General features: G+C 36.0%; 1 protein-coding gene and 1 long non-coding RNA gene across 10 annotated transcripts in view; one reads left to right on the forward strand and one right to left on the reverse strand.

Annotated features, from left to right (window-relative positions):
* Window positions 1-12,161, forward strand: part of LOC134801938 (hemicentin-1) — a 669,034-nt gene that overhangs the window by 504,270 nt on the left and 152,603 nt on the right. The window lies entirely within an intron of this gene.
* LOC134801961 (uncharacterized) lies at window positions 10,844-11,344 on the reverse strand. The gene is made up of 2 exons (XR_010145774.1): window positions 11,161-11,344; window positions 10,844-11,127 (listed from the first exon to the last, which is right to left on the reverse strand). It is a non-coding gene; the product is annotated as an uncharacterized LOC134801961 (long non-coding RNA).

Genomic DNA, 12,161 nt, shown 5'->3' on the forward strand with positions numbered 1-12,161 from the left:
ATAGTTGTACATAAAGAGATTTTTTTTGGAATTCTATTCAAGAATGTTAGATACTTTTGACGCATAGTCTGATACGTGGTGCCTAGCCAAGATGCCAATCACTTGCGCTACGACAACGAAACGCTATCTGACTCTCCATCGCACTAGTATTGTAAAAGTGATAGAGAAATAGAAATCGTTTCGTTGGCGTAGCGCAAACCCCACGTTACTTTTGATGTTGACTGTACAGTCATCTGCAATAATATGTTACACAACGAAGGCCGCAAAAATATCTGACACGATCTTATTCGTAGAGCTATAAGAGCGTGTCACATATTTTTGCGGCCTTCGAAGAGTAACATATTATTGCAGTGTACCAACATTAGCAATATCCATACTGCGTCTGTAGTATGTTTATGTTGTATTTTGTGGCGTCTCGAGTTTAAGAGGAACTTGTTCTTCACATTATGTACCGACGGTTTTACAGTGTGTATTAGGAAACGGTCAAGCGCGAGTCGACCTACTTACATTTGACATTTGGCGGCCTAGCCAATACGACAACCGTACATCGACAAACGGAAAAAAAAAACAACGGGTTGCACTCCGGGAGTGCCGGCAGAAGTGAAAACTCAATGAATGTCTGCAGCACTATGAATAATTGAGGTTAACGCCATCTAGCGTTATTTCGTCGCATTACTTGAAACCCCTAAGCACATCACTGTGAGTACTACAGTTATATTAGTACCAGTTTGAAGGAAACTCACTAGATGGCATTTAAATCAATAAAGAAAAACTAATTGTAACAGTGTTCATCACACGTGACGTCACATCTTACGTCTTACGGTCACGTGACACGTTACGAGTTTAACATTTTTTTCCCCATAACAAAAACTGCTCAGCGCCGCTAAAGAAGTTTTCACTTCAAAAATGTAGGTACCGGGATGGCAAATACTTTTGAAAATGCAGCCTTTAACAATTTTGAGTCTTATGAAAGGTTAACAGTCCGTATTATCAATTTGTCTCTAAACACTTAACACTGCCTATATCGGAAGTTTCAACCCTTACCAGTAATTAGACAAACTGTTATAGCCTTTCATTAACTTGAGAGAATAGATGCTCAATATTCAACGCTCTTAACAACATTCGGAACTATAATTCGGTGTTGATATAATATCAATTAAATTCCAACCCTTGACAATAATTCGACAATCTGCTGCCTTTCATGAACTGGAGAGAATAGATGCTCAATATTCGACGCTCTTAACAACATTCGGAAATATAATTCGATGTTGATATAATATCAGTTAAATTTCAACCCTGCGCAATAATTAGACAATCTGCTATAGCCTTTCATTAACTGGAGAGAATAGATGCTCAATATTCCACAATCTTGACGACATTCGGAAATGCGCTATTTAATACTAGACAATTAAATACTAGAGGAAGTAAGTTAGTTTATTTCTAGAATGGGGACCGTATATGGAAGAAAAGGGTAGGTACATTTGGGCAGAAGTATATTCTGAATTCTGAAAACTCAGTTTCTTAAGTGAAATTTTAAGAAACGGAGTTTTCAGAATTCAGAATATGCTTCTCAACAGTGAGTTTGTTGCCGGTCCCATATTGGGATACCCTCCTCCAATTGAGGGGGGATTTAAATCTTTTTGGGGCAGAGGTGTACGGTTGGAGCCGGTAAAGGTTTATTTGACGTTCATAAGCGCATTGTAATATGCCTACTTGAATAAACTATTTTTTATCTTTTTATCTTATCTTTAACATACCATCTCAACATTCTTCACGAAAAAAGGTACCTAAGGAAAATATTTGATATTTTTAGAATAAAAACGAATAAATAGTTAAAAAAGCGTTGCTTAATAAATACATTGTCTAATGAAGTCTAATCAATAAATAAATTTATTAATATTTTAAAAACCCAATATCTACGATCTTTATAATTTTTAAATGCTTAAGTACTGTATTTTACGTTTCCGAATTACTTCGAAGCTCATGTCATGGGCTTCGAAGTAATTCGGACTCATTGAGTCCTTATGTCCATGTTGCTTTAATATTAAGTAACTTTTCACCTTTGATAAACAATAATGTCATTAATTCTAGAATTTGTAACGATATAATATATTTTCATGATCTAAATTGTACTGATACTGTTTTCAACACACTTCAAAGAGCTTTTTATGTATGTTAGGTACTACTGAATATATCGGTAATGGGACTTATGGGGACTCTTCAAGTATTATAAGCACACTTACAGTGATTTAGGTATTTTTAGAAAGTTTGTTTAAAATTATGGCATTTACTATCTCTAAAGTATGGGGTCGTATTAAAAATACACGCTGTATAGGATACCCTAACCTAAAAACCTGACCTAAAAGCTCCCGTGCATGTAAATAAACATATAATGTATGTTACGAACCACACTACATTCGTTATTGCCGACATTAAGGCGCTTTTAATTATAGCCCAGCCTAATTTGTGGACCCTAATTTTACACTCGTAGTATATATCGAAGGGGATATTAGGTAGCATATTCTATACTGTTTTACAAACTTTGCCCTCCTGCCGTATTCGAACTTCAAGATATTCTAGAACTACAAGGGACCTTACGTACTAGATCCATTCTAGATACGTTATAGTTTAGATATCAACTAGTTCTCTTTTGCAGGGCAATTCGGGCAACCAATGTCACTTTACGTTAGATAGAGTAAGATATCAATTAGATTTGAATTGGATCTCTAAGTCATATCCTGTGGAAATCGTTCAACAGTATCTTCAGAATCGCGCAAATGTCAAATTTGACAGGTTAGATCTTAAACATACGTTATCGTATCTTGGTGATGTCTAAAAGATGTCTAATAGATGTCTATTTCAAAATCCGAATAGGGCCCCTCGAGTGAAACACAAAATTTTTCACCACGCCAACTCAAGGAAAATACTAACTGTAAAATATATATCAAACAAAATCAAAGCAAATCGATTCAAAATGAATGTTATTAAATATTTTTCATTCAAAATCATCATTTAAAAGTAAAATCTACAGCAAACATAAGAAAACAACTCAAAATTTGCATTTGATTACATTGCCTCACATGTGAATAAAATGTAACTTTGCTCTATCAGTTTTTGAACAATCAAGAAGAGCCTTTACCAGTTGGTGTGGTGAAAATACTTTTGACGCGTAGTCTGACCCGTTAGTATGATGCTGACGGTACATAAAAGGAAACAAGCACTCTATATTTCAAGGTTCCGAACCTGCGGCTCGATTCGGGAAATGAATTACAGATTAACTAGATACGATATAGTAAAGATATGTGACGTTCCACGGCAAAAGGTACCTTATGGCAGCTGGCGCCGCGATTCGGGAAATGAATTAGAAATTCACTAGATATGAAATACTAAAGATATCTTTACTATATCGTATCTAGTTAATCTCTAATTCATTTCCCGAATCGCGCCGCAGGTCGTATTTTCCTCTATCATAAAACCAATGTGAAGTGTTAGTTCATAATATTATATTGCCATTTTCGTTAACTAGCAAATGTATGAACTCGCAATAAGTGTTTAATCAAGGTGTAATTTTAGTTTAATTAAAACTAATTGTTACTGGTAACACAAATGTCACCTTAATAAAACACATAACTAAACAGCGAAATTGTACGAAACGCTCCATCCAAAGTTACGTACAAACGTAACTTGCGTAACTCACAATAAAACAAATAGTAACTTAAGTGCATTATAACTTGTTCCTAAACTCCTCAGTAACTGCTTAAGCCGAATTCCGGGTGCTTGAGATAAAATGAGCTCTATGTAATTGAATATAAAGTAGAGAGTACGTTGAGAGGTAATTTACTAATTGCTATAAGTTTCGCAATATAAGTGAGAAGTATTATGTTTTGTCACGCTTTTCTGAGTTGGGAAAGAAATACGCAGTCGGGGAACAAGTTTAGTAAGTGTTACATTAATTGTTATTAAAACCATGGATAAAGGGTGCGAGTAAAGTAATACAAAACCGAAATACATACAACTTTATTAATAATTAAATAAATATACATTGAAAAATTTAGGGTAGAGAAGGGGTTTCAATCGATGTGTGGAAGGGCGGCACCGTCGTTGAGACCAAGCCACCTGGCAGTAGACTTACGGCTCGGCCAAGACATTACGCGACTGGTGACGGTGGCAGCGACAACCATAGGTGGGAATGAAAGGTCCGATCGCTGTGTCTCGCTCCATCCTATGGTTATCGCTGCGCAAGTCGCTCAAAGTCGTGGCCGAGTCGTTAAAGCGGTGGCGGATGCATATGCTGGTGGCGCGTATAACGGCGATACTGATCCTGCATCTCAGTCAGCCCTGTATGGTGCTTAGTGAGCAGTTCCACCGTTGAGATAAAGTAATACAAAATAATGTAGCAGAAAGAAATAGATATCTCTGTACGCCGATTGGCATTTTGTGGCATGGCAAATCCAATATGTATCTAATCTGTATCCTTTTGCTGTATTCCGAGGCAGACAACGCCTATTTTATTTACATGCGTGAGTTATTTGCACCATCACTCGGCAAAAAGGTTGCATAATAAATGGTTTTGATTTATTTTCGTTCAGCAAGGAGATATAAGGATTCACATGAGTCATTTCGTTATGTTTGTGTCACTTGTATAAAGGGGCCGACAGATTACCAGTTCGCCGGACGATATCAGCCTGTCAGTTGTTCGGAACTGTCACATTTGCGAACTACCAGGCTGAAACAGTCCAGCGAACTGGTAATCTGTGGGCCCCTTAAAAGATAATATATAATATACCTATACGTACCTTCGTATAAATAATTATGTAGGTATTGTTAGTGTCTCTGTGAGCTGATGCACTTAGACCTCACGAATACACTGTAAGGATGGGACCCAGGACAATAGTTAAACACAGGAGTGCCGAGTAAATACTGTAATTTATTCATTAAAACCTAGTGCTATATGCTACTGTATTTTTGCGAACGTATGGAGCGCCATAATCGCTCAGCGACTAAGCTCCTAAAATTATGAAAAAAAAAAAAAAACCTAGTATATATAAACTTGGGAATTTAGGTGGGGAGGCTTACACGTGGAAGGTGTCCAGTAGCTTGACCTAAATACCATTCCTTATATAGAGGAGAGTCATCGTATATGGACTACATTCCTAACCTAATATGGAGGAGAGTCATATTACATGCCTCTCCTTATATGTACCTACTACAATAATAGATTATGTTACTTATACCTACATTCCAACACATCGCTCCGACTTTTATACTATAGATATAAAAAAAATATAGGTAGAAACTGCTAGCAAATTATAATATAAATTACCTATATATTATTATCATTGGAAAAACGTTTTCAAAAAGGGTTCTCCATACTCTTTCAGGTTCCAAATTATTTAAATATTATTTTGACTATTATTAATCAAATATACTTATTGTTTTTTTTTTCAAAAATTAGTTAAACTATTATTTTATAAAATTAGTATTCACATTAAGAATATTTGAAATTAAATTGTTTTAGAAATAATTGATTCTAACTATGATGAAATGTACCTTCTACCTATTACTATTTTAGCTGTAAAAATATAAATACGTGTAACTAAATGTGATTTTTTTTAAGAACAAATAGGCTATATTAATTTATTTATTTATTTATTTATTACTATTCGGAGATCCAACAGCTGTTAACATGTTAATAGGTTTTATAAATGTGATACAAGAAGCCAATTACAGGTTCTCACCAGTAAATACAGATTAACAAAAACAATTGGTGGTTAGCACTATTGCACTACACATACATTTCAACGCCAAAGGCAGAGTAGCAAATTTTGAATTCGTATTACTAAAGAAGATTCAAAAGAAATACAGATTAACAAAAACAATTGGTGGTTAGCACTATTGCACTATACATTCATTTCAACGCCAAAGGCAGAGTAACTAATTTTGAATTCGCATTACTAAAGAAGATTCAAAAGAAATAAAGAAAAAACACAGCACAATGAAATTTCACATTCCACTAAGCCATGCTCATTTAAAGAACTCCTCTGTCAGGATACGCCGCACAGTTTGGATGTTGCTGTTGAAAATATCGATGTCATGCTCCTTCGTGAGTTTATTTAGACATTTACTAGCACGTATCAAAAAACTGTTCTGTCTGTAGTTACGCGAAGCATTTGGAACAGCAAGGGGTCGAAAATTTCTTGTAGATTTGGATGGAATACTGAAAGAGAGCTCAGCCAACAACTCAGGGCAATCAATATTTCCGTTTATAATATTGAGAATGTAAACTATGTCTGAGATTTCACGGCGTGTATGCAACGGAATGAGATGATGCTTCCTACAAATATTGACATAGTTGGAGGATGCATAAGGATATTTAAGTTTAATGCAGAGGAACTTGATAAATTTCTTCTGGATGCGTTCTAGTCTATCAATATAAGTATGATATCGGGGATTCCAAATTTGTGATGCATACTCAAGTTTACTCCTAACATATGTACAGTAAAGAATTTTAATAGTTTTAGCTTCAATGAAGTGTTGGGAGCTACGCATGATAAACCCTAGTGTTTTGGAGGCATTAGATATGACAGCATTAATGTGGGAGTCAAATAATAATTTAGAGTCATGAATAATTCCCAGATTTCTCATTAACTGGACTCTTTGCAGCTGTTGACCTTCAATCATGTATGTAGTTGGAATTATGCATCGCTGTCTAGAGAAGGTTAATGTAAAGCATTTGGATGGGTTAAGTTCCAATCGGTTTAACTGGCAGTAGGAAGCTAGGCGCGAAAGGTCCTCTTGCATAAGGACAGAATCATGAGCAGATTTTACTTTAGCATAGATTTTCATATCATCTGCGAAACAGAGTAAATTAGAAAATCTAAAGCAATCACAGATGTCGTTAACAAATACATTAAAGAGGAGAGGTCCCAGTAACGATCCTTGAGGGACACCACTTGGAACGGTCACCCAGCCTGATATATAATTGTTAACGACAACAGCCTGTGATCTATTGTCAATATATGATGAAAACCATCGCAGCAAGTCACCATGAATGCCCATTTTATGCAGCTTTAGAATTAACAATTTATGATCAATTCTATCGAACGCCTTGCTGTAATCAGTATAGATAACATCTATTTGGGCTCCTTTGACCATTTCACTTGTGACGTAGTTATTAAGCAATATCAGATTAGAGACCGTAGATCTGCGTTGAAGAAAACCATGCTGATTTGGATTGAAGCAATTTCTGATTGCTCCGTAGACTTGACTGTAAACTAGCTTTTCAAGTACTTTGGAAATGATGCACAATTTGGAAATCGGCCTGTAATTGGTTACGTCTGTTTTAGGGCCTTTTTTGTGGACCGGAGTGATAAAGGCGGATTTCCATAGTGCTGGAACCTTACATTCAGTGAAAGAGCGTTTGAATAATAAAGCTACGGGCACAACGATAGTTTTCGCACAATTTATCAGAAACTGGGCTGGCAGATCGTCTGGTCCAGCTGATTTAGATGGATCGAGTTTCAACAGCAGTTTGATGAGCAGGTCAGAGTTGACTTCAACGCTAGATATATGGGCAACAGAATCATACATGGAGTCGTCGGGTGTTATTGGATCGGAATTTGATGTCGAGAATGTAGTACGAAAATATTGGGAAAATGCTTCACATATGTCAACAGCCGTGTTGACCACTCGATCACAATAATTCAAACAGCTAGGCATACCGCGTGAGTTGGAACGTGACTTTAAGTAGGCCCAAAATTGCTTGGGGTCCTTTGCAATGTTACTCTCCATACGGTGAACATATGCGTTAAAACAGTCATGTTCCAGTTTCTTAACCCGGTCCCATTGTACATTGAAGGAAATTAAATCTGATCTATTACCATAAATTTTAAACTTTTTTAAATACTTTAATTTCTCCTTAATACATTTTTTTAGTGCGTTTTAATATAGGTAATATAAATATGTTTATAAGTCAATCATGTAAGGTAGGTAAGTCACCACCAGACCTATAAGTAAATTTTCTTTTACTACGCCCTTGGGTTTGACCGTATACCCAATAGTCACGCCTGTAACTTTATCAAATAAAGTGTTTTATCAAAATAAAGTGCCTAACACATGTCGCAGGCTTTTATTGTACGCACGTGACTTTCATGTGTTACTTTATAAAGATTTTTAAGTAAGTATCTTACTTTATTGAAGGTCGAAAAGAATGATGCTTAGCTTCAAGATATTTAAAATGAGTGAAAAAGGACAATTTTTTTAATTAAAATAAGTGAAAGCAGTAGGAAACCTTGAGATAATTTTAAGCATTAGTTCTTTCATTTCATTACTTCATTCTTCTAGTCGGTGACTAAGATTTATAGTTTGTACCAAATGTAACCAACGTTCATTAAGGATCGGCCACACCGCTGCTCAAAAAAACGGTCACGTTACGGAATCGCAGTGACGTGCCGTAAGCGTCACGATTTCATCGCATGTCCTCGACATCGCTGCTCAAACTCAAACTAAACGTCACGACTTTACTTGGAGGGCATGCGATCGTGACGTTTACGGCACGTCACTGCGATTCCGTATCGTCACCAGGGGTGTGGCCGATCCTTTTAAATTTGAATTTCATATGTCAGAACGGTAACGAGACATGAAAATAACAAATTATTTATTCCAAACGTCACATCTCGACGCCCTGTTTGCAAGCGCTCTTATCGAATTCAAGGTACCGGTAATTCAGGCCATATTTCCCCCAAACTTGCCGCATAAATCTTAAAACTCCACTTTTCGATATTCGACAACTTCGAAACATTCGAAATTCGACAAAATTTAACTTTTGTCGAGTTCTCCTTTCCGAATGAAATATAGTGTACGTACATTCAAAACAGACATGTTTAACCCAAAGTAAAATATACTTTATCCTTTGGATGTTAAAGTTAGAATTCTTTTGGACGGTTTTGGAGTTTTTATTTTAAACCGTATTTGCATTTGGAAAATTGCCCAGGGTAAAATAAAATGTTGTGAAATTGTCTGAAAACTATATCTCAAGATTTTTCTTTGTGTTTTGAAAAAGTTGGATAAATCGTTTGTTCGGGATCCTTTGTTGGGTGCTGTTTTGAATGTTTTTAAAGGAAGCTTGGTAATGGGTTAATTGTTTTAAGATATGATTAATTTCGTGCATTTATGAATACTGGCTGTTAGGTAAATAATATTAGAATTTTGCAATGCGATAAAAAGACGACAAGTAAAACAAGAAAATATACTAATACTGTCAAAATCTGTACTACAAGCACTAGGTATAAATAAACTTGCATCGGAGCTCATAGGTACTTGAATGTCATCGAGGACTCACTGAAGTGAGGAATGAAGGCAACAAAGTACCTACAATGGATAAAGGGGCACAGTGGATCAAGAGAAAACGCAGAGGATGAACTGGCCAGGAAAGGTTCAGAAACACCGCATGGACCCGAACCCATCATACCCCTACCAGTATCCTACATATTACAAAACCAGCTAGACGAACATCACAAACAGCTGCAAAATAAGTACTGTCAACAATCATTACACAAAATAGCAGAAACTATCCACAAATAAATTCAATATTCCTCAGAAATCGCACCGTGGAATATCAGATTTAATTAATTCTGTTTAATTAAGTCCAGCGCCCGAAGTTAATTGAAATGCGATGCGGTTCTTTTTGCGGTTATTTCTCGCCTTCGTGATTCCGCAAACACCATGTGGGATAAAGAAAAAAAATATTTTATAATTCACTGTTTGTTGATTCATTTCATCATAACCATTATGAGCAATTTATTTATTTACGAAAAGGTACACCATAATCCCAATCTACTACGAGGCACATTTTCAACACAAGCGATGCCTTCAAAAAATTATCTTGCCTCTCTTTTTACCCCAATCCTCATCTCTGTCAAGTCGTAAAGCGGGCTGTCACAGCGGCGTAATATCTGTCATAACCGACTCCATTTTGACGAGGGATTGACGTGGGTTGGTTAATTAAAAATATTCGCTGTTTAATTACTGAAATGTGGGATTTTATGTGTTCATAAGGATTCTCGTTGTTTTCATAGGGTTTTTTATTACGCCAATAAATAAATTTATAAAGAAATCGAGCAAAATACACAACACAGCGGATCTGGGTAAGATCAAAGCTAAATACACAGTTGAAATTTTCACAGATGATGTATTTCTGTTGCCGCTACTAAACAGTACGGAACCCTCGGTGGGCGAGCCCGACTCGCACTTGTCCGGTTTTTATTGAATGTTTGCAATTGACATTTCATTTAGAACATTACGACATTTTGACCAATACTAAAAATAGGGTCAAATCTAATTCCTTTGTTTTTAGAGAGAGAAAATGTTTGAATGTCATTTTTAAATTGATCATATCATTTTATATCATATCATACCATTTATTCAATGCCAGCCATGGTATTACAAAGTATTTACATTTAATAATAACATTATAGAGTACAGCATGAACCCTGTTAGGGCGAGACAAATCTTAAAGGTGCCCACTGCTTACCAGTCCGCCGGACGATATTGGCCTGTCAGTTAAACGCAAAATTTGACAGCTCCAATCAACTGACAGGCTGATATCGTCCGGCGAACTGGTAATCTGTGGGCCGCTTAATACACAATAATAACATTTTCACAGATACGAAATATGTTGTAACAAAATAGTTTGCGGTTTTTGAAAGCATCGCAGAAGGTATGATATATTATGTGTATAGACAAAAATAGTACATTGTGCAACATGGGGGGTAAGTGGAATATTGTAAGAGAGTCTATTATATTCACGACAGCAGTAGGTTGGAGTGAATTAAAGACTCGAGTAACATTACCCCCGGAGTTACACACAATGTTTTTCATCACACTTGCGAAGAAAAAACTAAATTTTAAGCGAAATCATTCAAATACGGTGACATTTCAAACATTCGCCCGCCATATTGAAATTTTTTGGTAGTGTAGGCATCGAAGGCACAGACCCATCGAAATTCAGCCACAATTGAAAATTGTGTAAAAATATTTTAAACGGCTATTAAATTAATCAAATTAAATATTTTTAATCATAAACAAAAATATTAAATAATAAACGTCAGTATTTTAAAAGTAAAACTCCTTTATACGTTGACTTTAAACAAAGTGTTTTACTTATAACCTACATGGTTCGTATGAATTAGTGACACAATAAAAAAAAGCTATATCTCCCTAGGGAGTTATAGCTTTTTTTTACAATCCATAACTCCCGTGGGAACAATATAGGCCTTTGTCCTTCAGTACACCTGCATGAAATAAGGTATTTTTCGAGCTAGTGTGATCAAAACATATAAACCTGTTACACGTCCACATTTAATATGAAATAGCTGACGTGTTCCATTTCACTTGTCACCGCTAACAGACGTCAGTTGTATTACGGAGCGTTAAAATTATCTGTCACCGTCAACCGCCGTCATAACAGACGCAGGCTCAAGAAAACAGCTGAATCAATTGTGGTATGTGTAAAGGTGCCCACTGATTAACAGTCCGCCGGACGATATCGGCCTGTCAGTTGTTCGGAACTGTCAAAATGTTGTTCTAACTAACAGGCCGATACCGTCCGGCGTACTGTTAATCAGTGGGCCCCTTCTTTCGGGATTTTGAGTTTCGCGCGCTCGAGTTTGCGCTTGGCGCGTTGTTTAAAATCCCATACAAAATGGGACATAACGCAAACGGGTACGCCACGTCACGCTATCGAATGAAATATACACGAGGGGTACAGATTTTGTTATAAACTGCTTATAGACGAAACCTCAGTTTAAGATACGTCAAAAATTTGCTAAGGATACGATCTTTTCTTCTTCTTTAAATTTATCATAAAATAAATACAAAGGACTTTCAGAATTGCAATAAGTAGGTCACACAATCCAAAGAACAATGTCGAAAAAATTTTTAATTAGCTTTATAGAATAAAATAATTGTATTGATTTTTCTTAAAAAATTATTTAACGTACTTAGACTGTCGTATTCGAACTTCAAGATATTCACAAGAGACGACACGTACTAGATCCATTCTAGATACGTTATAGTTTAGATATCAACTAGTTCTCTTTTGCAGCGCAATTCGGGCAACCAATGTCACTTTTACGTTAGATAGAGTAAGATATCTATTAGAT

Source organism: Cydia splendana, chromosome 23 (assembly GCF_910591565.1).
Source record: "Cydia splendana chromosome 23, ilCydSple1.2, whole genome shotgun sequence".
In the NCBI taxonomy this organism is placed as follows: Eukaryota; Metazoa; Arthropoda; class Insecta; order Lepidoptera; family Tortricidae; genus Cydia; species Cydia splendana.